This window comes from Dermacentor albipictus, chromosome 7 (assembly GCF_038994185.2).
Source record: "Dermacentor albipictus isolate Rhodes 1998 colony chromosome 7, USDA_Dalb.pri_finalv2, whole genome shotgun sequence".
Classification (NCBI taxonomy): Eukaryota; Metazoa; Arthropoda; class Arachnida; order Ixodida; family Ixodidae; genus Dermacentor; species Dermacentor albipictus.
Genome location: NC_091827.1, coordinates 6,974,584 through 7,000,132, shown reverse-complemented (window position 1 = coordinate 7,000,132; position 25,549 = coordinate 6,974,584). Strand labels below are relative to the sequence as shown.

At 46.2% G+C, this 25,549-nt stretch overlaps 1 long non-coding RNA gene across 1 annotated transcript in view; it reads left to right on the top strand.

Moving 5' to 3' along the window:
- Nucleotides 1–25,549, top strand: part of LOC135916473 (uncharacterized) — a 744,131-nt gene that overhangs the window by 617,062 nt on the left and 101,520 nt on the right. The window contains exon 4 of the long non-coding RNA XR_011507319.1: nt 17,896–18,067. This is a non-coding gene — a long non-coding RNA (uncharacterized lncRNA). The remainder of the gene's footprint in view (nt 1–17,895; nt 18,068–25,549) is intronic.

Genomic DNA, 25,549 nt, shown 5'->3' with positions numbered 1-25,549 from the left:
CGGGCTTCCGACGCGGTCGATCATCGATCGATAACGTCGTCGACCTGGTCACCTACATTCAACATGAGAAATGCCGTAAGCGTCTCTGCGCGTCTTTATTCCTCGACGTTAAAGGGGCGTATGACAACGTTACGCATGAAGCCATCCTCTCTGCTCTCGCAGAGGTAGGAGTGGGTGGGCGGATGTTTCAATGGATACGGAGCTATCTATCCATGCGATCCTTCTTTGTAAGCACGGAGGAAGGCCATACTTCTCTACATTATAGCTACCGCGGCGTCCCCCAGGGCGGTGTACTTAGCCCCGTGTTATTCAATCTAACACTAATTGCTCTGCTTGAGCACGTGCCAGCCACAGTCAGGGTATCAATGTATGCGGATGACATCTGCATATGGGCATCTGCAGTAACACGCCTACAGCTGCGAGCGAGAATCCAGAAAGCCGCCACACAAACTGTTCTCTACCTTCGTAATCGAGGCCTGGAAATTTCCTCAGAGAAATGCGCACTAGTGCCATTTACGCGCAAACCCATGGCCAACTACAGTGTAATGATAAATGGCCAAATAATACGACGGGTCCGATCGTACAAGTTCCTAGGTGTAATAATCGACAGGGACTTGTCATGGAGCCCACACGTATCATACATGAAAAAACGGTTAACAGGCATCTGCCACCTGTTCAAGTTTTTCGCTGGCAAGACCTGGGGAATGTCGCCAAGTGCGATGTTGCAACTGTACAGGGTGCTTTTCCTAGGATTTCTGCGATACAGCTTGCCAGCAATAAACAACACTGGTAAAACAAATCTACGCACAATACAAAGTCTTCAGGGTCAAGTGCTCCGGATCTGTCTAGGCCTGCCTCAGAGTGCTTCAACAGTGGCTACGATAGCAATCGCTGGAGATCACCTTGTCAAGACCCACATTGAAATTGAAGTGCTCAGGACCCATATAAGGCATCTGACCAGGACTCCTCGTCACCACTTGGCCTCCCTAACAGCGGACAGACCACACACATCTTTCAGCCGGACGATAAACGCATATGACGAATCATTGCCAGCTTGTTTTACCCCGGCTGCGAGACCTTCGATTCCTCCATGGTGCCTCGCTCAACCAAAAATCAACCTCACAATACCTGGTATCTCGAAAAAAGCTGATCTATCATCGCCAGCCCTTAGACAACTCACGCTACTACATTTGTACGAGAACTACCGTGATTCTACGCATATTTACACTGATGGATCTGTCCTTCCAAGTAGCACCGCGGCGGCAATCGTCATACCGGCGAAAGCTACAACAATCAAGTTTAAGACGACCCACGCGACAACATCGACGGCAGCAGAGCTCGTAGCGCTCTTTACTGCCCTTCATCACATTGGTGATGAACCACCACATAAATGGACAATATTCTGTGATTCGAAGGCGGCACTGCAGTCTCTACTGTCACCTCTACGACGTGGACCACACGAGCAACTAATATTCCATATTACAGAGACTTTGCAACATATAAGTGAAGCAGGCCATGAGATAACCTTTCAGTGGCTTCCAAGTCACTGCGGGATTATCGGCAATGAACGGGCGGATCACGCTGCCCGCTCAGCCCATACTGAGGAGCGCTGCGTCCCGATTCCTCATTCTAGACCTGACGCAGCACGGAAGCTCCGCCTACTTGCTCGGCAGTGCACCGCGTCGCAATGGAATGAGCCACATTTAAGAAACACGCGACTGTACTCACTTGACCCAACATTAAGTCTTCGAGCGCCATCACAGCTTCGCCGTAGAGACGCCACGCTTTTATATCGACTTTGGTTGGGCGTTGTCTTTACTCAAGCCTATGCATTCCGCATAGGGATGACCGACAGCCCAACCTGTGACCACTGCGGCCATGAAGAATCAATTGGCCATGTTCTGTGTGCCTGCCCGCAGTACAGTACACAGAGGGCATGCCTTCGCCACGAACTTGACAAACTGGACGACCAAGCGCTATCCGAAAACAGAATTCTACAACATCGAAAGGACCTACCGTCACAGAAGAAGGCCGTGCAAGCGCTATTGCGCTTTTTGCGATCTACCGGCCTGAGTGAACGACTTTAACTGGAACGCCTTTTTGTGTGTGTGCCTCCATGTGTGCGTGTTTTTTTTTCCTTTTTTTTAGCGTTTTCCTCTCTGTCATCTTTCTAACCCCTATCCCCCATCCCCAGTGTAGGGTAGCAAACCGGAGACTCATATCTGGTTAACCTCCCTGCCTTTCCTCTTCATTCTCTCTCTCTCTCTAGGCGAAGTACGTGACTGGAGCATCGGGCAATGGGCATCAAAGCAAATTGAGCACACACTGAACTTAAGTTCAGTGCATGCGTGGGACAGCGTGTCATGACTGAAAATGGTGGTGGCTGTTTTGCAGAAACCCATTCAAAAAACTTTTAGTTAGTGACCGTGGGCTCAAGATGCAGTTGGAGTGATCTTAAAGGCGGAAGCCGAAAGGCAGAAGAAGAGGAAGCAAGGCACCGTAAAAGCTTCAACTAAGTACGCGGAGGGCTTAGTATGCCTCGTGTCTCATGAAGACACCATCGTGATCCATCTCCGCCATTTGCTCGCACCACTGCTCGCCGGCTTTCTTCGGTCTCTCGGTGGCCAGAAATCGATCAATCAAAGACCAGCGTCGTTAACAAAGGACAGCCACGGCTTCGCATGCTCCCTTTCTGATAGAAACAACAGCAGCGGTACGAAACTTCAGATTTTAAAAGAAACGACAACTTCACTTTGTTTCGCTTTCCTTCTCCGTTTTCAGTTTGTATGACTGAACAGCAAGAAAATTATAAAGAAATCGCTTTTAGAATAAAAATGCGACTGAACATATTTTTGATAGCAAGTTTAAGCCCCTCTTGCGCATAACGCCGGAGACGTGCACTCTTCTGCGTCTATCGATGATTAGGTGCGCGTTGACTAAATTGCGCCATCAAGACACAGGCACAGCGGGCCCTGGTTAAGCACCTATTTTTTCTGCGGCGCGATATATTGACGCTATTCAGTATGCACTCGGCGAACGACGTCGGTTGTTTCCTATTAGCGGAAACCTCTGTGCTTTCTTTCTTTCTTTCTTTCTTTGTTTCTTTGTTTCTTTCTTTCTTTCTTTCTTTCTTTCTTTCTTTCTTTCTTTCTTTCTTTCTTTTCTTAGGCATGTGGCATGCAAGAGGCTTCAGGCAAATTAAACGGGCTGACTTGACAGTCCCCGCGGTCGCTGAGCATAGCTGGTAAAGCTAAAGAAACGTGTATTTGGTGCTCAAGAAAACTGCATCTATGCCCACATGAAGCCTTACCCCCGCATTAATCAATTGATCGTAACTTGAAGCCCACGCCCACGAAATTGTGAGAAGTGAGGGGAAGATCAGGGGTGAAATGGGCCCGCATTTCGGACGGTCACTACGACAGATACGGTGGACGCTGAATGTGACTTCAGCAGTTTACTGCAAGACTTGTCATTTGCTGTTAAAATTGCAACTTTGGCAAATACCCGGATTTAGAAGCATACAGCACACCACAAATGTTACATCAATTTCATTCGAAGTGTACCTTTTTATGCGAGCTGTATGTACGACTTGCCCTGCACTGTAATGACATACAGGGGATGTTTCGTGCAGTTTGGTTGAAGCGGCCGTTTCTACGCCGACGGCAAATTACGTTTGCGACTGAGATATATGGACGCCATGCTCACTTCTGTGCTTTCACAGTCTTAATCGTGACGTTGGGCTGCTGAGTACGAGGTCGCGGGATCGAATCCCGGCCACGGCGGCCGCATTTCGATGGGGGTGAAATGCGAAAACATCCGTGTACTTAGATTTAGGTCCACGTTAAAGAACCCCAGGTGGTCGACATTTTCGGAGTCCCCAATTACGGCGTGCCTCATAATCAGACAGTGGTTTTGGCATGTAAAACCCCATAATATTTTTTTAATCAATCGTGACGAGCAGTCTCAGTAAAAACCAGTCTTTTTCCCGTGCTCTCGTACTTTCCTAGTCTCGTATCCGGGAACGGCAGCGTCAAATATTGAGAGCTAATTAACGCTCGTGGATCAAGAACACGCGGGCAAAGAGAAGGCGCGTTGGGGTGCAACCTTGTAAAAACTGAGCACACCTTGGGTACATCCGTACGATTTAAGAATTGAAATCTTTAAGATCTATGAGATAAAATGGTAAATTTAGTAAATAATCTTAATGTAGGCAATGCAATTTTTTTTATTGACATAATTTAATATGAGAGTATGGCGTCTTTAGGTGGTGCCGGCCACTTCTCTTCGCGTCGCTAAGAAATATGTCAGAAAATTTGTTACGAAATGTGTAGCAAATGCATCACAAGATACAGTCAGACAGCCTGAAGAAAAAGTTTTGTACATGAGTCCATGGACCCACAGAAGGCACACATGCATACAGTTGCACATATAAACTCAAGTACATCAAATTGCACGAGAACGAATGCAGGAGCTCAATTTGCGGAAGAACGCACAAAACATAAGGGTGCATATATAAAGTACTAGGTACTCATGTCATAACTACTCATATCATAAGAAGCCAACAAAGACACCAAGACAACATAGAGGAAATTACTTGTACTTACTAATTGAATTTAAGAACAATTATAAATTAATGACAATGAAAGTGGATGAAAAAACAACTTGCTGCAGGTGGGGAACGATCCCACGTCTTCGCATTACGTGTGCGATGCTCTAATGCGTAATGCGAAGACTTGGAATCGTTCCCCACCTGCGGCAAGTTGTTTTTCCATCCACTTTCATTGCCATTTATTTATCATTTCTTTAGTTCAATTATTAAGTACAAGTAATTTCCCCTATGTTGTCTTGGTGTCTTTGTTTACTTCTTATGATATGATTATTAAAAAGCCAGGCCCCTTGCTTAACCCCATTTCTTCTCATTCATTACGTAACTACTGCACGACATGACAAGCTTATACTTACACCCCAGATATGTCTCTCAGGGGTATCTAATTTAATATAAATCCAAAATATTGGTATCTTCCAGGAAAATATTGAAAGCAACAAGGGCCTTTCTCGGAAGCATCACTGTTGGCCATGTGCGAAATATCGTTATTCAGGCTCAATGTTCGTAGCAGCTTTAGCATTAAATCTGCTCTTAACGTTTACCATGAATTTACGTGTCTTGGGCGCTCGAGGAAGAAGTGGTGTACATCTTTCTCTGGGTGGCCACAAGAGCACTGCGTACTATGGCGCGTTTTATCCTGCACAAGAACTTCCGCATATATGCTGTACTAAGCCGCAAGTACATTCGACTGCCATGACTCATAACCTGCTCCGTTTGGGTTTACATCAATGCGAAGCCCTCTCGAGATGGGAGTAAGTGAAAGCATGCCCCAGCCGAACGGTTAGCTGCTCCCAGTGCAACCGCATGAACCTTGTGACTGAAATTATGTCGGACTAGATCACTGTTCAAGGTCCAAGGTGGAAGAGTGGGCTGAGCTTGGGCGCGGTGTTCTGAATGAACCAGGCGATATGGTTACGAGCGCTTGATTTCGGCCATCCAAATATAAAGCGTTTTACCAGAGAGCTCTTGAGTACTCAAAAGCGACTTTTCGAATGTAACATTCACAGAATGGTTGGGCACTGTGCCAGATGGCGGACTTCTCTGCATTACGAACGGATTTCATGCAAACTTCAGTAGGCTTGAGTGATGTCTGTGAATATTGAGTGATCATCATGGGCGATTTTCGTACTATGAAAGTCGCATTTAGGAAGCCCTGCTTGCCTCTAGCAGCTGGCTGTCAGCCAGATCTATTCTTCATGTATACATATGGCTCTCACTGTTTGCACAGATTTGCTAAATGCTTGGTTTTTTTTTTTTTTTAACCTGCGAGTTCTTCGGGGGTGAACGGCAGAAGGCCTTTTTGTCTCCAGTTTACTGACGAGTGTGTGACTGTAGGTCCTTCCATCATCATCATCATCATTATCATCAAAAACATATAGTGGTCTCTGCAAAATCTTTCGTTGTAGGCCGTCGGGGTCTTCTTGGACGCTCTTGACTGGGTTTATCATGAATGGGCCTCTTTGTCCAGGGCTCCAACAGCCTCAGCTGCCCTGCGTGCTCGCTGCGCGAAACCAATTTGGTCCTCGCAGCGGTCGCTGGCCAGCAGTGCCTCCCATTGTTCCGCACTTGGATTTATTATTTTGGAGACTGGTGTCATAAGTTGACATTCCCATGTGATGTGATGCAAGGTGGGCCTTTGACCGCACCCCGGGCATATAGCTTCGCATCTGGTAGGCTACATTTTACTCAGTAGGTTTAAGTTGGGGAAAGTTCCTGTCTGGAGTGGCCTCTTCCCTGGTGAGTGATTTATGTGTGGGAGGATATCGTATACTGGTTCCCCAGTAGTGTGCCAATAAAGCCGAGTATTCATTGGAACAGGCGGTCGACTTTCGAGTGTGGATTCCTCGGGTGCTCGGATTGCAAGCCCTCGAGCTACCCTGTCCGTCTCTTCGTTCCCCGCTATTCCTGCATGTCTCAGCACCCAGGCAGGCTTTCTAGTGAGAAGCGCGCAGTGTTTGACGTTTTTGTTTGTTGTTGTTGTTTTTCAGTTGCGTTAATTTCGCTCTGGTTTCAGCTTAACGAACGTGAATCCCGTTAATGTCCTCCTGCATCAAGCACATCCGTCGCGAGTACGCAGTCGGTTTCCGAGCCACACGGGGAAGCGCACAGCACCCGCGATGACTGCGTAGACATTCCACACTTGACAGATGCACCTCAGCGACGACGCTGCTAAATAATTTCTCGCGCGCGCAGCCGCCAATTATGCCGCGTTTTCGGGGTTCCACGCACTTCCAGTCTCCTAGTGTCGGATCCGTTGGCTCCTAGAGCACAATGAGGTACCGCGGGTAGCGCTTTCCATGCCATATGCTACATGTGCTTTGAAACTGCGAAATACCGCCGCGTTGTTGCCTGAGCGCAACGGCAATCAGTTAGAGCGTACGGAATTTCCGCGCACAGGATCATCCTCACGCAACTATGATCGAAGTATCCTATATACACGTATGGTATTATTTCATTTTATGGGTGCAGGGGTGTGGCAGTAGCGAAGAACACCAGGTGCTGAAATGGGGGGTGTTGCTGCGGTTAGTATAATGGCACGTGTACGTTAAAACAAATTTTTTATGCGAAGCATATTACGAGAGCTCAACCCAGCTCCTCAGGCGCGGCGGTGTCGCCTTCAATACCACGTGACACCGTGACGTCACGACGGCGGAGAAACGGGGCTCCAACTCGCGCCGTCGCTCGCGGCGTCGCGGCGGTATATAAGCAGCTGCGCTTGCCTCTGCTAGACACTCACGAGGTGAGATGCCTCCTGGAGACAGCTGCTCGTTGGAATGAGAAGCGAAGGTTGCGGCGTGCTACAGAGACTGATTTTCTAGGTGGCTTTGGCTCAACTCTTGCAAGATGGGCTGGGTGGGAATCGAACCAGGGTCTCCGGAGTGTGAGACGGAGACGCTACCACTGAGCCACGAGTACTTTTTTTTTTCTTTATTTCCAGACAATCAACAAATACATTAATACATACTGCTCCCACCATCTGACAATATTCACTTTCCCACCGCTGCGCTTGAAGCTTGCGGTTTAGATTACAAAACTTTCATTTTGGCAAGGGCATCCATCAATGACAACAGATCATCGTCATACGCTAACTTCTGAAAAACTTCCCGCAGTTTACTGATATTCTCAGCAAAATACGAGTTTACTGTTCTCACATTTATATCACAATTCCTTACAGCCATGCGGTTTCTCCAGATACTGTGAAGGCCGAGAAGAAAGAACATGTCATAAGGTATACTGTCTTGCTCTGTGGATAGGTAACGGATACCATGAGCTGTTAACGGCAATTCTTTTTTAATAGTTCTTTGCATAATATCCCAAAAGAAGACCGCACTCCAACAGTCCAGAAAAACGTGTTCTATAGTTTCTGGTTTCTTGCAAATCAAACAGTTAGTACCCCATGGTAAATAGTCCCCTCTTTCTTCTAGCCACGTTTTTACAGGCAAGGTATTAGTATGTAGTTTAAAAAAGAATGTTTTCACTCCCCCTGGTACAATCATTCGCTTCACACGTTTTAGGACATCTTTCCCTTGGCCTTCGCGGTGCATTAATCGATATAATGGTTCTGGGAACATAATATCTATTAAATCCGAGCTTATCCGCTTACGACTGACTGTAGCCAAATATTCTATGGAAAAGTGGTGGTGTAAAAATCTAAATGCTACGACCACCTCACGTAAAAATTTACTCGTTGCGTAACACCCACCCTCCCTCATCGAGACAACAAAGTTAGGTAAGGCATTGCTCAATCGGACTTGAATAACTGTTCGTAAGAAAGGATTTGTCGTGTCTCGTAAGAACAAAAATCTAGAAATCAGTTGCTTTAAGTATAAATTTGGTAATGACAAGCCCCCCTGACCCAACTTGCGAAACAAGTTGTTCCTGCTTGTTCTTTCATATTCAGACTGCCACACAAAAACAGCAAATACTCTATGGAATTTCTTGAAGTTGAATCGGGAACAACTCAGGACTTGCATGAGATACCACAGCTTGCTCACCAAGAAGATTCTGCAGATAGCCGCACGTGCAAATATAGAGAGGTCACGTCCAGCCCACGTATCAGTTTGAGCTTTTAATTCCTGCACTTTGCCATTCCATAAGTCTTTAGTGTCTCGATGTGTGCCTAATGGTACACCAAGATAAATCCCAGGCGTGAGCTTCCACTGCATACCTTCAAAAACACGCGGCGTTGTTTGCCACCGGCCGTGCCACAAGCCGACACACTTATCCAGGTTTATATTGCTGTCCGTCATGTCACAAAACTCACGCATAATTGTCATGGTAGCTCGAACACTCTCCTTATCTTCACAGAAAACAACAACATCATCAGCGTAAGCTAATAAACGTACCTCACATCCTTCTAGGCTGAATCCTCGCACATCCGGACTATCAATAATTCTTTTACAGAGAGCCTCTAGATATATTGCGAACAAAAGAGGTGACAGGGGGCACCCCTGACGAACAGAGGAACGCACTTCAATCCTTTCAGTTAGCTCATGGTTTACAATGAGGTTAGTTGTACAATTACTGTATGCCATTTTAACTCCCTCTGTTATCCGTGATCCAACACCGACATAGCCAAGAATTGTAAACAGGAGATTGTGACATACTCTGTCAAACGCCTTTTCTAGATCAATTTGTAACATAGCGACTTTCCTAAAATCTGCATCACATGTTTCAAGAATGCTGCGAGCCACATGGATATTAGTAAATATAGACCTCCCTCTTATCCCGCAGGTCTGATGCGGTCCTACTAAAGCACCAATAACCCCTTGTAGTCTCCGCGCAAATATCTTCATTAAAACTTTATAATCTACGTTTGTCAGCGTAATTGGCCTGTAGCCTGTTACTTTGTTAAGTTTATTTGCGTCATCGCTTTTTGGTATCAAGACTGTATACGCCCTTTTAAAGGACGGTGGCAAACGACCTTTTTGATACGCCTCCATAAAAACACGCTCTAATAAGATGGCTATCTTCGAGCAAAAGGCTTTGTAAAAAACTGCTGTTAGGCCATCAGGTCCTGGCGATTTTCCAGGGTTAAGGTCTTCAATGGCCGTTTCGATCTCCTTTACTGTGATATCTTCGGATAATCTATCTGTTTCTTCGGCGTCTAACCTAGGTAGAGTGGTTAGAAAATGGCTTTCGTACCCAGCCTTGCTCGGTATTCTACACTTGAAGAGCTCCCTGTAATATTCCGTAAACGCATAATTAATTTCTTCGGCATCTCTAGATATTTTCCCTTTGTATTTAATCTCAACTATTTCGTTTCTCCTCGCATACTTTTTCTCAGTTCCCAATGCACGCTTTGTTGGCATTTCATCAGCCAAGATCTTTCCCATTCGTGCGCGAATAAGTGCGCCACGGTATTTTTCCGTGTCGATAGCCTCAATTTTATTCTTTATTTCCCTTATTTCTTCCAGAAATGTGCCTGGCGCTGCAGTTTCGGCATCCACAAATTCCTGAAGCATTTTTTTAAGGTTATTTTCCTCTTGGCGCTCTTTAAAACGTATTTCTACTGCTCGCTCTATGGCATTCATTTTTACGACTTCTTTAAATCGCTCCCATCGCTCACCCCATCCTTTTTCACAGTCATTATTTGCTTTGGCAATTTCTGTGCGTACACTTTCTAGAAATTGGTCGTTCTTTAAGAGTTTCGCGTTTAATTTCCATGTTTCCCATTTCATTCCAGGTTTTGCGGTGATCTTTTTCCCTATCGTGAAGGCTACTAAACAATGGTCGCTAAATGTTATGTTCAGCACCTTGTAGTCATCGCACATTGTGGCGATTTCTTGCGAAAGATAAGCTCTGTCTAACCTTGCATGGCTATTGCCTTGAAAATGAGTATAATGCCGATTATTGCCTCCTTTCGCGTAATGTGCAATGTCTTCCAACAGAGCTCTTCCAATGGCCCCCCTCAGAAAGACAACGCTCTTATCAGCCCAGTATCCATCACTCGAACGATCGTCCGAGCTCAAAACGCAATTGAAATCTCCTAACACTATCAAACATCTGTCTGTATTCAGATAATGCGATATTTCTTGAAAGAAACTTAGCCGGTCATTCACTTTCGTTGGTGCATACACACATAATATTCGGTATTTTATGTTGCAATATACAAAATTGCACAGCACGAATCGACCACTCTGACAACTTAGAACTGTTTCCTCAACTATACCCAAACCTTTCTTAATAAACATACAGCATCCGGCCGTTGTGCCAACAGCATGACTAACGCATACAGTATAGCGGTCACTAAACTGTGCAACCATACTATCAGTCTGACTCTCACTCTCTATTTTAGTCTCTTGAATCGCCAATATATCTAAATCTTCTTCCAACATTACGCGTCGGAGCTGACGCTGCCGCCGTCTCGCCCTAAAACCTCTAACGTTGAGGGTTCCCACGCGCAATGGAGCTAACGACATAGCCATTTCAAAGAGCAAGAGCAAAACAACAGTAAGGCCCCCAGCAAATAGCAACCCTCACAAACTGAGCGTCCCTGTCGGCACGACAGCTTCAACGGGCACCCGCGACACCAGTCGCGTTGGTCACTGCGTCGCCTGCCCTTCTCGGGTGAGCGACGCTGACCGTTGTGCTGGGGCGGACTTCCCTTTCTTGGCCCGGGTCGACCGGACCACCATCCACTGCGGCTCCAGGCGCTGAACACTGTCAGCCGGCGTCTCCTCTTCTGGAGCATCGCTTCGGTGCCTCTTGGAAGGCACGGCTGGCTCCTCAGTGGCCAACTCATCCGGCGTCTCATATGGCGTCTCTGGCTCCGCGTCCATCTCCACGTTAAACGTGTCACACCCGGGGTCCGTTTCTGCGGGCGCAGGCGGTGTCTTCTCTTCTTCATTCCTTCTTCTTTCTTTCTGCTTTCTTCCTGCTGTGGCGTCCTGTGTCGACGCGGATGGCGTTGCCACCTTTTTTGCGACACTTGCCACCTGTTGAACCGGCGTTTCCGAGGACGCTGTCAGTTTCTCCGTTACCTCTTCTTCCATCAATTCCAGACATTCGTCGTCGGGTTGCGTGCTGCCGGTAACTCTTGCATACGTACGTACGCAATCAAGTGCTTCATGGCCGAATTCCCGGCACTCATAACACCTTGGCACTCTGCAGTCTCTTCTAATGTGTCCTTTGCGTCGGCACCGCAGGCAAATTGGAGCTCTCCCGGGAACGACAACCAGCACAGAGCCACCAAAGATCTTGAACAAATGGGGCAGAGCGTCCGGTGTTAAGTTCTCTCGGAGCGTCATCCGCACAATACGCGTGGTAGACCCAGCTTGCTCGAAGCCCCTCACCTTCCAATCTTCTTGTCTTACTTCTTTCACTTCGCCATAGTGGTCGAAAGCCTTCTTCAATGCTTCCCCGGTAACGTGGAATGGAACCCAGTGCACTTTGAGTGTGATGTCTTGTTGCACTGGGTCAATGACAGCGCAAAAGCGCCCTTTTACCTCCAGGCCTCCCGCTCTAACCAGAACTTCCTTCACCTCTGGAGATCGTAGCTTGATGAGCCACACATGCGTCATTTGGAAGGGCCCAATACCGGTCACGTCTTTCAATACACCGAGTTCTTGCAGCGGGTCACGGAAGTCTTCGAGGCGGTATGGTCTCCCGGCAACGTCACAATGTAAGAACAGACACTCCTTCATAGTTTCGCCTGATGGCAAAGTCGGTAGTAGATACCGATAGCCCGGTGGGGCGACAGAAGACCTGTTACCACGGCCAGACGCGGCCGCTGAAACCGCTCTTGCAGAGCTCGACATCTTGCGTCCGAACGCGTCCGTGTCCAGAGGCAGAGTCTGACTGAGCCACGAGTACGATGCTTCAAAGCGGTACAAAAGCGCCTCTAGGGAATTTGGTGTTGCCTTAGAAACGAGCTGTTTCTTCAGGAGTGCGTCGCTTGCTCAGGCGCACATTTCGTTGCCGCGCCGAACGCTGCGTTGCTCGACGCTCACCGCGTCCAATGCGGGGCGCGTAGTCGCTGCGCCGTAGCCCATTGTCTTCCACCCCTTGGCGGGTCGACGGGAACGCTGTCGCGTTCCACTCTTGAAGGCGAAGCAGAGTAACGCATGAGTTGTTTCTTCGTCTAGCCGAACCAAATATAACCAAGCAACATCAGTTCACCAGGCTAAACAGTGGTTCAACAACTAAAATAAAGGCTAGTATGCTTCGCATCCTGGGCTTAACCTTAGCTAAGCCACAGCCACTTTTTTATTTTTACGGTGTCCGCAAACTTCTTACCTTTTGTGGTTTCCTGGGTTGCCGGAGAGGCCTACAGCATCAACAACGCTGGTAGCTACGTCTTGTGCCACTCCTTCTAACCGCAATGTTCAGACACCTTATTCCGCTACATGAGTGTCGTTGTCGAAAAAAAATTGAAAAGTTAATATGTTACGATTGCGTCGCTTCCCAAAATTTACACCAGCAGCGAAGCAAAATACATTTCATCACTGCAGTAATAGCAGTGTTTGTCTTGTTGAGCTCTGTTCCACCAGGTGGCGCCACCAACCTGGCCGCTCGAAGGTCTCTAGATTAAAATACATTTACAAGGTAGCGACATTCAGGGTTGCCGTTGGTGGCTACTTTGCGCCAAATTGGCTACTTTTCGACCCCGTCTGGCGATGAAAATTTCACGTTGGCTCCTTGGCTACTTTCTGGCTACTTTGAACTTCTATTTTGGCGCATTCACTAGCCATTTTTTTTTGCAATTGCATATACAATAGCAAGCAAGAACAAAGAAGAACAATTATTTTTAAAGCTTTGCTCTCCTCATGGCTGTTCCGGTCGCCTTGACGCGCGCGCGCCATAGCGCGCGCGTCCTGTACGCATATATTCTCTCCGCCGGCGGTGCGCACATGGAGACCAACTAGCAGACGCGGGTGCGCAGACGCACGGACTCTGGGTGATGGGCGCACGTCGAAGCAAAGCCCGTGAGGACGTTGCGCGCCATCAGGAGAAAATAACGCTAATTCTAGCGCACGGCGAAGCAAAGGCCGCAAGGACGCTGCCCTCCATCTGGAGAAAATAACACTAATCTAGAGTACTTTCTCCGTTAGAGTCATGCATCCGAAACCATGCGTTTAGGTGCAGCCGTGTGCACGGCATGACACCAGAGAGGAACGAGCAGTACAGGTGAAATAACACTTGTGTACCCCAAGGCGACAAAGCTTCTGTTTTTGTGCCTTCGGCTTGCCGACACCGGCGTCTACCATGGGAAAAGACGCAAGAGCAAAGCGCACGTTTCGAGAAGAATGGAGAAAGCACAAGAAACTGAGCGGTAAGCAAAACGGAAACTAATCTTTAGGCGTTTAGTCGCATGCCGCTTAGTATCTAATATGCATATTACCATGCGTTACAGGATGGATTTCGTCCCGTGACGGCGGAACGAGTGCTCACTGCAAGTACTGCAATTGCAACATTCGACCCCACTACAGTGATCTGTTGAAGCACGCAGAAACCAAAAAGCACCGCGAGTGCGCAGTAATCCCAAGTTCGCAACAAAAACTGCCGCAGCTTCTAGCGTCTTCGAGTCGAACGTACTATGAAAAGGCTCGCCGAGAGCTAAGGACCGCCTTGTACACTGCAGTGCACACTTCCATAAATGCTGTTGACGAACTTGGTGAGATTCTGCATTCCGAATTCAATGATTTTGATCTGCACAGAACGAAGTGCATGGCTATAATTACGAATGTTCTCTTCCCGTACTTCACGGAAAACATGGACAAACAACTGAACGGCTCCAGCTATTCTCTAATGGTGGATGAATCAACCGATGTATCCACGACAAAGCAACTTTGCATGGTTGTGCGGTTTCTGAGTTTAGAAGAAAACAGGATTGCAACCACCCTTCTTGATCTCGTAGAGCTGTCTGATGGAACGGCAGAAACGCTTCACAACACGGTATTGAAGACGTTGGACAAGCACGGCCTATCGATCAAGAACTGTCTCGGACTCTGCACCGATGGTGCAAATGCCATGTGCGGCAAACACAATTCTCTGTTCAGTCGTCCTAGTGAGGACAACAAAGACTTGATTCTGATCAAATGCTCTTGCCACAGCCTGGACCTTGTGGCATCCAAGTCGATGGAGGCGATTCCTTCTGCGGTTGAGCACTTAGTGCGAGAAACCTACAACTACTGTGCACACAGCAGCTGCCGGCAAGATGCTTATAAGAGACTGTATGCCAGTATGACAGTGGAAGATGAAAGTGCAAATCCACCGCCCAAGATTCTGTCGCTTTCGCAGACGAGATGGCTTGCTATTGCAGACTCTATAGAAAGAATTTTGGCGCAGTACCACTCTCTCGAAGAGTTTTTTGAGAAAGCAGAAGATCGCAGCTACAACGTGCGCATTTTACGAGAGATGGATCGAGACAGAAAAAATTATGTTTACCTCGTGTTTCTTGCCTCAGTTCTCCGTAACGTTAGGCGAGTGAACAAAATGTTCCAAACAAACACAACTGACAGACTGGTTGCCTTCCAAGAGCTAGACAATTTGTATTTGGAAATTCTTAGGCGGATTTTGAATCCATCAGTTTTGAGGCACAACACAACGGCAAGTCTGCTGTCGCTAGACCTGGCAAAAATGAAGTCGATTTTCCTGCAACCAGAGGTAGTGGACCTAGGTGACGTCTTCAGAGAGAAGATTTCACTAGTCCCTATTGAAGACCAATGGGCCGTGAGGGAGCGCTGTTTCCAATTCTTGAGGCAAATGGCGATGGGACTGCAGCAGCGACTTCCAAATGCCTCCTCTGCACTTCGAAGACTGTGTGCCATAAATCCCGATGGCATAGAAAGTGCTAAGAGCCGTGAATGCAAAATGAAGCTACCGCTTCATTTTTTTGGATGTTCCTCAATCGAACTGGAGTCTGAAATACGCCAGCTGCAGAGTGTTAGCGGTGCACTTGATCGCGCATCATGTTTGACTTTCTGGCACGCAGCGGCATCGTACAAGGACCCTTGCGGCGAATGCCCTTTTCAACACCTGGCGCAAGGAGCACTGAAAATTTTGACCCTTCCAATTTCTAACGCTGATGCAGAGCGCGTGTTCTCTTGCGTGAACTTGACGAAAACAGAGATCCGTAACAAAATGAAGCTGGACTTGCTCATGGCGATTCTGCGAATCAAATTTGGGCTACGACTTCAAGAAAAAACAGCATCATCGTTTGACGTTCCTGCTGAGTTGTTGAATAGAATGTGCCAAAATTACTCCGGCATGAACACTATCTACTCTAGATAAACTACGCGGACTGAACTTTTATTTATTTGCAACGTACCTGATGCTTGAAGGCCAAGCAAGAGAACCAAATTTCCTTGCTCTTTATTTACTCTGTGTTCTTGTGTTGATTCAAAATGATATTATTTATTGTTCATTAATAAAAGTTGCTTATAATAATGGTACTTTTCTACTTGGCTACAAATTTGGCGCCAAGACCAGGTGGCGTGGCTACTTTTGGCTACTTTTAGCCTCAGTTCTGGCTCTTTTTGAAAAATTCCCAACGGCAACCCTGGCGACATTCGTTCTTTGCATCGTTCTCCCACTCTCGCGCTTACACTCTCTGTTCTCTTTCATTCGCTTCTGCAATCGGTGCATTGCTTGCAGGTGCTCTTCTATATGGATAGACCTGATATTTAATATTTTCGAAATGGCGTAAAACTAGTGCGCATGCACCAATGATCTGGTCGGATTATTGCCGGAAGGAAAGGCGCAGTAGCAGCCTAGATATAGGACGATGCTTTAGGGCGTACCATGGCAACTAGGCATAAAAAGGCACACTGGGCTGTGCCATTCTGTATAGAAGCTCCGTGCATCTCTCTGTAAGCTAACGGCGCCTCGGCGAGTAAGGAAGGTGAACAAACACATCAAACATGTTTTCGTCCACGTGTTGTGGCTTCCTACCGACGCCCGCAGCATCCGAAAGGTCCGCAGTGTCCGTCGTTGCACAACACTACTCAAATGTGATGTACGAGCAGACATGCGAGCTGTATTCACCTTGCGCAAGTACCTGCGTTCCCATACCTCGCAGCTTTGGCTCTGCTAAACACCGACTATGAGACCGGGTATAGTTCATGCAAGGCAACCTTTCTTTCTCTTTTTTTTTTATTGCGTGAAACCCAGCCCACATCGGAGCCCCGAACGACAAGGCCATCGGTGCGAACACTCCTCCGGATGCCGGCGTCGGGGGTACATCACAGCAGCACAAAATTGGGAGGAGGCTTAAGCTTCGCCTTTAAGAGTGGAAAGCGATAGCATTCAAAGATATATCTGACTGCTTGTTACGCAGTCAGGGACCAACTGCAGCTCATACAATCGCAATGTTTACCTGGAAACGCTGGCCGCGAATGCGATGCATGAATGTGAGCTTTCTGGTAGAAACGCGGCCTCTTGTGTGGACCGTGATGCGATGGATTCCCGGAATGGTTTCTCCTTCGCCGCCGCTCGGCGAGGGAGAGAGAAAGAGCGAGATGAAGAGGAAAGGCAGGGAGGTTAACCAGATATTAGTCTATGGTTTGTAACCCTACACTGGGGTTGGGAGATAGGGGTTAGAAAGAAGACAATAGAGGAAATGTTTAAAAATAAAAAATAAATAAAAATGAAGAATGCACACAGAGAGACACAAACACGAAGGCAGGCATTTCAGGCACTCTGCGATTCCGCGGAAGCGAGCGCCATCTGGAGGTGTTGCAAGGTACAGGGCGCGCCCACTTTATGTCCTTTGAGAATTGCCCGCCGGCGAAGGCCATGACTGTTCTCTAAGATGGTAGAAAGGCTGCAAAGGGGAGTTTGTGTTTTTGAATTCCCGCGTAACATAATTATATTTTCACTTTTATTCTAATTACAATCCGACGCTATCATGTCGGAAGGTTGCGTGTAAGTCGTACGTTACGATTTTCTGACGTATTTTACCTTCAGAAATTTGATTAGTTCACTAAATTCCTTGCGCTATACGTGGACGACCTGCGTGGCTGGGTGTGCGTAGCTCGCAACGACTCTTGCGGGAACTACGTCAGACGCTGGACGCTGACGCCGGATTTTCTGCAACGCGGGGCCCTTAACGCTACCGCGTCACAGAGAAAGAAATTCAACAACAGGGGCCACTGAGCAAAAACTCGCAACGGGAAACACGTCACGCCTAGCGTTAATCCCATTTGGTAGCTGACCCGAACATCCGAAAAAAAATGTGAAATGAACTTGAACAATGTTTTATTCTTATTATTCTTTCCTTCTAAAACTAAAAGGCTTTGCCTATAAATGAACTTATACTTCGAGTCTTTTTTTTTTGCGTTATCTAGCAACAAGCTAGCGGCACGCCAGACGCGCCACCGAAGCGAGCTAGGCCGGCTGCACATGGGAAGTTCGCCTGTGCGGCGACCTTGGACGTAGCCTGTTTGTGGGCTCCTGCGTTTTCCTGCGTTTCCTTGTGCACTTCGGTACGGCGCCACTGCGCTATTGGGATATGGCAAGGTGAGAAATTTTGTTTGACAGTCTGCAACGCATTTCAATTAAGCAATTAGGCTCTTACGGCATGGAACCGAGACTTGTGACGCTGTTAGCGAAAAACAGCTCGGCCGTCCTGGCGTAGTTAATTTGCGTTGATGACTCACACTGAGAGATGTTTTCGACGCTTTCTATGAGCGGCAACATTATTTTACCATTATTTCGGTAGCTTTTGGGCATGCTCGCCACACCCGGCTTTGTGACGCAGTTAGTTTCGCGTGTACTGAATATTACTGGGACAAGATTTGGCGTTTTCGCTTACACCCAACATGATTGTGACTAATTTCGTTACTTATTGGGGCACCTTTGAAGCACAGGGCCGCACACGGCCTTGTGACGCAATTAGCGAAAAGCAGCTCGGTCGTGGTGACAAAGTAAGTTTGGCGTGTACTGAATCGCAGCGGAACAAGTTTGTGACGCTTTTTGTGACCCCGCAACAACATATACCTTGTTTCGGTACTCACGCTTGTGAAAACGCGACGAGCGACTGCCAGGAATGATAACACATGGGGTGTCTTGCTTGCGCCGGCAGAACGCCCAAAAGATGACGCCTAGGAGATCAAAAACCAAGAACTTAAAATTCTGTCTTCTGATCGACTGAAAACAGGCTTTATTTGTCTTGAGTGTTACTAGAAGGAATTCTGCCACCGTCCAGCATGGTCTGGCTGAGAGCCTGTAGTGTGGCCACTTGTGTGTATGTGGTTTACCATCGCATCGGCTGAGGGCAAGCTCTTTTGGAAACGTGCAGTCGCCCGTGTATTTGTGCCCTTAAAGTACAGAAAATAATGACCGGAAATTGGGAATGCTTGCAAATCAGATGGTTTCATATTTTAAGGTATTGTTTGGGATGAGCCGCGTATTTTCTACGCCATGTGTACGTAGAAGCGAATTACTTTGGTTTGTAATGCCGCTCATTCACGACTTTCGCACGCTTCAACTCCACACGCAGTATTCCTACAAGGTCTAAATACCAAAGTGACATGCTTGTAATTTTTTCAGCTGATGCCGTCCGGTGGAGCTTCGTACGAGAGCTACTCCTGCTAACCTGGTGCCACAATGTTGGATGAATGTCTTGTGTCTAACTTATGAAATTACACGTGGCATAGATTCGATGGAGGCTTGTGAATACCGTTCGCCATCATTTGTACTAAATACAACGATTCTGTACTAAGAACGCGCGTGTTTGAGCAGCAGAAAAAAAGAAAAGTGCCTCGCCGATTAGCGCAGCCGGCGCAACGCGTGCTAGCTCGTGTTGGAAACACGCGCGCCCAAAACCGAAACCGGAAGGCGTTAATTCCATCCGCTTGGTGCGCTACAGTCAATTCGGCCACTGGGCTCTATGGTAGTGTGCGCTCTTGTTGACTGTCTCTTTCCATAATCGCGTTAACTATTTCGGCGCTGTAACTATAGGCCGCATTTACGCGAGCGCTGGTGCTTCGTTTGACAGAGAATTGCGGAGTACTAGTACCAGAATATGCTCACACACGCCGCGTCGTCTGCGAGGCGTCTAGTTTGCGTTTGCTCGCGCTTTTGTTCAATTCAATTGTTCAATTCGTTCACTTTGTTCGTTTTGTTCAATTTTGTTCAATTCAATTGTTCAACGTCACTACAATGCCACAATATATAGACTGGCGACGCTTCTTATATCGATGGAATGGGCTTTTTGACCACGTTCGGAACATTAGAGTGAACATATATATAATTACTACAGCGCAAACAACGAACACGAAGGGAAGACAAGAAACAACAGGACCACGCGTTGACTATTATTAACTAACAATTTTTTAACATGCGTTTTATAGACGCCAAGCTTCCTCTCGCGCATGCTTACCGTAACTACATGCCCTCTCATCACCATTTTATTTAGTTATTTATTTATCTATCTATCTATCTATCTATCTATCTATCTATCTATCTATCTATCTATCTATCTATCTATCTATCTATCTATCTATCTGTCTGTCTGTCTGTCTGTCTGTCTGTCTGTCTGTCTGTCTGTCTGTCTGTCTGTCTGTCTGTCTGTCTGTCTGTCTGTCTGTCTGTCTGTCTGTCTGTTTGTCTGTTTGTCTGTTTGTCTGTTTGTTTGTTTGTTTGTTTATTTATTTATTTATTTATTTATTTATTTATTTATTTATTTATTTATTTATTTATTTATTTATTTATTTATTTATTTATTTATACTGCCGCCTAAATGAGGCTATTGCACGAGTGAGATGAACAACAAACATACAAACGTTTATAAGCAATTATAAATAAGCTTGCCTGAATTGTTTCAGTGGTAGTGAAGGGATCTTGCCCGGTAATGAATTCGAGACTTCAATTGTTGATGTAAAAAAGCTGTAATTAAAGGAATCAGTGCGTGCAAAAAAGGTTGAGATATTTAGAGCATGGTGACTCTTCGTAGGTGAGGGTTTGGAAAAAGTCAAATTGTTATCTAGGGAGGAGAGGTGAGGAGAATTGATTAACGTCTCAAAGAATTTTAGGCATTGCAGTTTACGACGCTCTCCAAAAGGAGTGAGGCCAAGTAGGTGAAAAGAGTTGAACGGCGAAAAGTCCCTCTCATATCTTCTACAAGCAAAACACACTGCCTTTTTTTGTGATTTTAGTTTTTCGATGTCACAGTGTCTGTATGGATTCCATACAGCTCAGCCATATTCTAGGATGTGGCGAATGAGGGTTTTATATGTTAGAAGTTTAGTTTCTTGGGGGGCAAGACGCAGCGTACGATGTAAGTAACCTAGTTCTTTAAGGACCTTGTTACAGGTGACTTCAATGTGTTTCGACCATGCCAAATCGTGTGTTAGTAGGGAACCTAAATATCTGAATTTGAACGCTCTATTTAAAGTAATATTATCAAAGGCATAGGCAAAGAAGGAAGGGCATGAGCGTCGCGTAAAGGACATAGAGACAGTTTTGAAAAAGTTTATATTCATTTTCCTTGCTTTGGACCAGTTACAGAAGTCAGCGAAAGAATTGTTAAGGACAACATGATCAATTGGAGATTTAATGGTATGATATAAAACGCAATCATTTGCAAAAAGGCGTATTTCACTGAAGTGCGTACGGGAAGATCATTAATATAAAGCAGGAATAAAAGAGGACCCAGTACTGAGCCTTGGGGAACCCCTGATGTAACAGGCATCAAGGGTGAATTAGTAGAGTTGAAACGTACCTATTGTGGGCGCTAGGAAAGAAAGTCCGATATCCAGCCACCCAAGGATGCATATTTTAACATAGCGAACAGTTTGTGCATAAGTTTAGCGTGTGAAACAGTGTCGAACGCCTTTGCAAAGTATGTAAAAATAGCATAAATCTGGTCACCTTTGCCTAAAGAGCTGCTGATGTGAACGAATTCTGTCAGTTGTGTTATAGTGCTGAGGCCACGTCTCAAACCATGGTGGAAACCGCATAAAAGTTTGTTAGTTTCAACAAATTCAATATGTTTAAAGATAATGTGTTCGAGTAATTAACATGAATGTGCTGTTAAGGAGATTGGCCTATGTTTAGATAACAATTGACTAACTATACAGGCCGGCATCAAAATATCGTAATGGCCAGATACCTAACCAGATATTTTTTAGATAGTGATATGATGGCGTATAGATATGGCGAGCATGCGCTAGAAGAAGCTTGACGTCTCTATAAAACACTTGTTCACCCACCCCCAAAAGAAAAAAAATACATCAGTTGATAGTGCATGGCCCTGTTGTTTCATGTCTCCCATTCATCTTCGTTGTTTGCGCTGTGCTAATTATGAATCAACACCAACTAGCTCAATTCCCAGTTCTCCTAAAGCAGGAAATACACCACTCAAGTTGACCTCCTGCTTTCTAGCGTGCATTGACTCACGCATCTCTCGAGAACGTTTTTCTACTTACTAAGAGCTAAGAAATGAAAAAAAGAACAAACAGTCTTTGCTTCACACTAAAGCACATATTGTGATGCGCAGGCCTATATGATCATCGGCTATATCATGTTGAATACACCATGTTCTTTTTTTTGTTGCTGTTCTGTTTTTTTTTGTTTTTTGTTTTTTTTTCAATGCTTCGTAGCTGAGCAGCATTGCGTTCGGCGCGTTCTTACGAGAAAGTTAACCTTAGAAAGTTCGGGTGCTAATGGCTCACCTTCAGTGACAGACCTTCAGTGACAGACCTCTTAACAAAAGCAAAGCTGCCACCATTAATGTAAAGAAACCGTGTATCACGACTAAAATTCCTTTTTCAACTTATCAACGGTCGTTATAAGGCAGATCTCACGGGAAAAATTACTTTTCGTCTGGTTATGCAACTAGGCAACGACATAGCCGAACAATAACCCCATTAGTACGCGTAATAATTGTTTTAAGTATTCCCTCTTTCCACGAACAGGGGTTGCATGGAATCACCTAACCAATGACAAAGTTTTAAAATCATCACTTTCGGCGTTTGTTTCACGTATTAAGTAAAAATTTGTTATCTTGCTGTGCCACGGCTATGTTCAAGCTCTGTTGACCTGATTTGTATTTGTCTTCGTTGCCTATGCTGTAGTGTTCTTTACATATGTATTGTTTCCTACCCTGCTAAAATCCCCAGCGGGGATTGCAGTATAGGAGGACGAGGAATAAACTTTATTAGTAGAAATGAGCCGACGGTAAAAATCGTCCGAGGTGGGCGGCTTCCCTAGTATAGATAAATAAATAAATAATAAATAAAGTTCCGGTGTCTACCTTGAGGGAAGCAGTGCCAACATCCGTGACACTGAATTTTCTACTCATAAATTCTGAAGTTTTACGAGCCACAACTACAATCCGATTACGAGCCACACCCGTAGTGGAGACTCTGGATAAATTTTGTTCTCCATTGGTTTTTTACCTTGGACACAATAAACGCCACGTGGCTTTTCTTTCTTTTGCATTTCGGCCCCATCAGTTTTCAACTCCTAACAACTTACCGCCACTATTATTAACGTATAGAACTACAGCTAATGTGATAAATCGTGCAGCTCTGCACAGACGCACTGCTTGATAGAGTGGCACGATGCATGGCGTGACCTTTTGTCCGTATACGCCATAGGAAAGCAAGTATGAGGAACTAGAGGACGATGTACGACCCCTTTCTGCCCCGCGGTTACCCCCACCCTACCCCCTCCACTTCATCTTGCCGTGTGCTTCACTCGTCAGCAACTTAGTGAAAGTGATGCACTGAGCTCGCAAGCTGCCCGAATGTATATGCGGAAGTGGTGGGTAAGTGCAGCACTCTCTCGCAGCGGATGCGATGGTTGGTGCGGAACTTGTGGCGACACCGGACACGGTCATAAATTGCTGTCTCGGCGCCGCCAGCTGCGGCAGAACTGGAATCGTCCGCCCTCCTTCGTGTCCAGCTAAGCTAAAGCATCTCGGTAGGCAACGGCGTCGTAGCATTCGTATAGCGCGTAGTTCGAGGTACTCGCGCAGAGCCGAACGAAAGCGCGCACGACAGTGATAAACATGGTCTCGGACGCCGGACACAGGAAAGCGAGCAGGGGTGCGCTTACGCGGGGATAGAACGCATTTGCTCCGTTCCAGCGCAATGTTTCATTCCTGATAGCACAGAAAAGGAGCTTGGCTAGAAGACTTTTCCAGTCACGGTTCGGGTGCCCTCGTTTTCGTGCACTTCGTGACGTGACGTCCTGTGTTGACATCACAGAAATCCGTGAATAGTTTCGTAGACGTGGGCTGAAGTTGGAGCTATGTGGCGAGCAGGAGGGTCGCTTTCACGTCCATTAGCAGTGAGCACGCAAGAAACTATATAATATGAGTCTTGCACGACTAACCTTGGGTTCCAAGGTGATCTCCACGTGTAGGCTTTACACAGTGTCTTAGACGTCACTTTATACTTTCTTCGCATAGAAAGGCCAGAAAGCCTTTGTCTACTGAAAAGCCTATATACGCTTGTCGCCAGGCTCCCGTGGGCACCGCCACGTTTTATCACGTGGCGAAGCGTTCAATTGGCCTACACTGCCTCTGTTTCGAATAGCCGCGCAAGACGCCGGAACGGTGCAGCGAGCCGCGGTTTCTACGACTGTCGTTGACAATAAGGGGGTGAAGAACACAAAAGTTTGACCGAACCTTCAGATGACGTGTAAATCTTGCATTTGAAAAGGGATTTATTTGGCGTGGGCCGTGAATCCAGAAAGGTCCGCATCAAAGAACACTGGTTCAGGTCGAGCACTGTCTTGCGCACTGCGTTGGCGATCCTGCTTGCGCGCTTCGGCTGTCCCCCTCTTTTTTCATTACACTTTGTCGATCCTTCCAAGCTCCTTGCGCCTTGTCCAAAATGCTGCGAGCACTGCCGTACGGTGAGCGTACCAGCAGACAGAGCTCGAACTTGTTCTCCAAGATTCACTGGTATATACATTCAGCCGATCTATTAAAGTTCAATTAAATTCTAGAGTTTTGCGTACCAAAACCACGATATGAAGAGGATGCATGCCATAGTGGGGGACTCCGCAGTAATTTTACCCAGTGTGTTTCTTTAACGTGCATGTAAATCAAAGCGCACGAACGCTAATTGACAGTTTTAGAATAGTGTTTGTCGCCTTATGTAATCGCCGTTGAATCTAATTTCAACGAAAATCGTACCTCCTTACAAAAACGTCAATTTGTAAACGTGACATTTGTTGTCTATTCATTCATTTTCTCTAATTTTTACCAAAGTGCGTTAAAATAGATATGTCCTATCTAAAATACATCCTGCCTACAAACGTCAGATCTTAAGATCTTCTTTAAACAGAACAAGAACAAACGAAATGATGTGCAGATAAAGAAAGAATAGTATAATTACGCCAGCGCGCATTTGCATACTGTCACATAGCAACGGAAAAACGGATCAATGGGCTCGCTCAAAGGGCCTATCTGCGGGGACGCACAAGAAATAAAGAAAAAATACTTGGATATCGTGTTTATGTTCATTGTCTTTTTCATATTTTCACTGTTCTCAAAAACATCCGCAATATAGTCATGCTAGACTCTAGTCAAGAACCGTGTCCACACACGGGTCGCACATATGGCGCCATAAATGTTCAAATGTTCTATAATTCATGATAAAGGACAAGTCTCAAACGCTTTGAGCCTGATGTTCCCGGCTGTTCATGATAAAATCAACGGGCAATATTGGTGCACTTAATGCCTGTTTAAAAGAAAAAAATATCAAAGTGACCTTACGGAGGAAGGCGCGAAGTATGCATGGGGACAGGTGTGCAAAGGAATCGAACGTTTGTGTTTTATGAGAAGTCGGTAAAGGAACCGAGTCAGTTGGCGGCTACTAATGAAGATTAATGAAGCTAGGCATTGATTCGATGCGCCTGGTGCTTGCGTGGAATGCAATGCCGCCCTCGTTCGCCCAGCCTTCCGGCATTGGCTTTCGCATTCTGGTGGCTTATCGTGTAGGCGCGCTTGTATGTATATTTGTTTTCAGCGCATTCGGAGCCCAC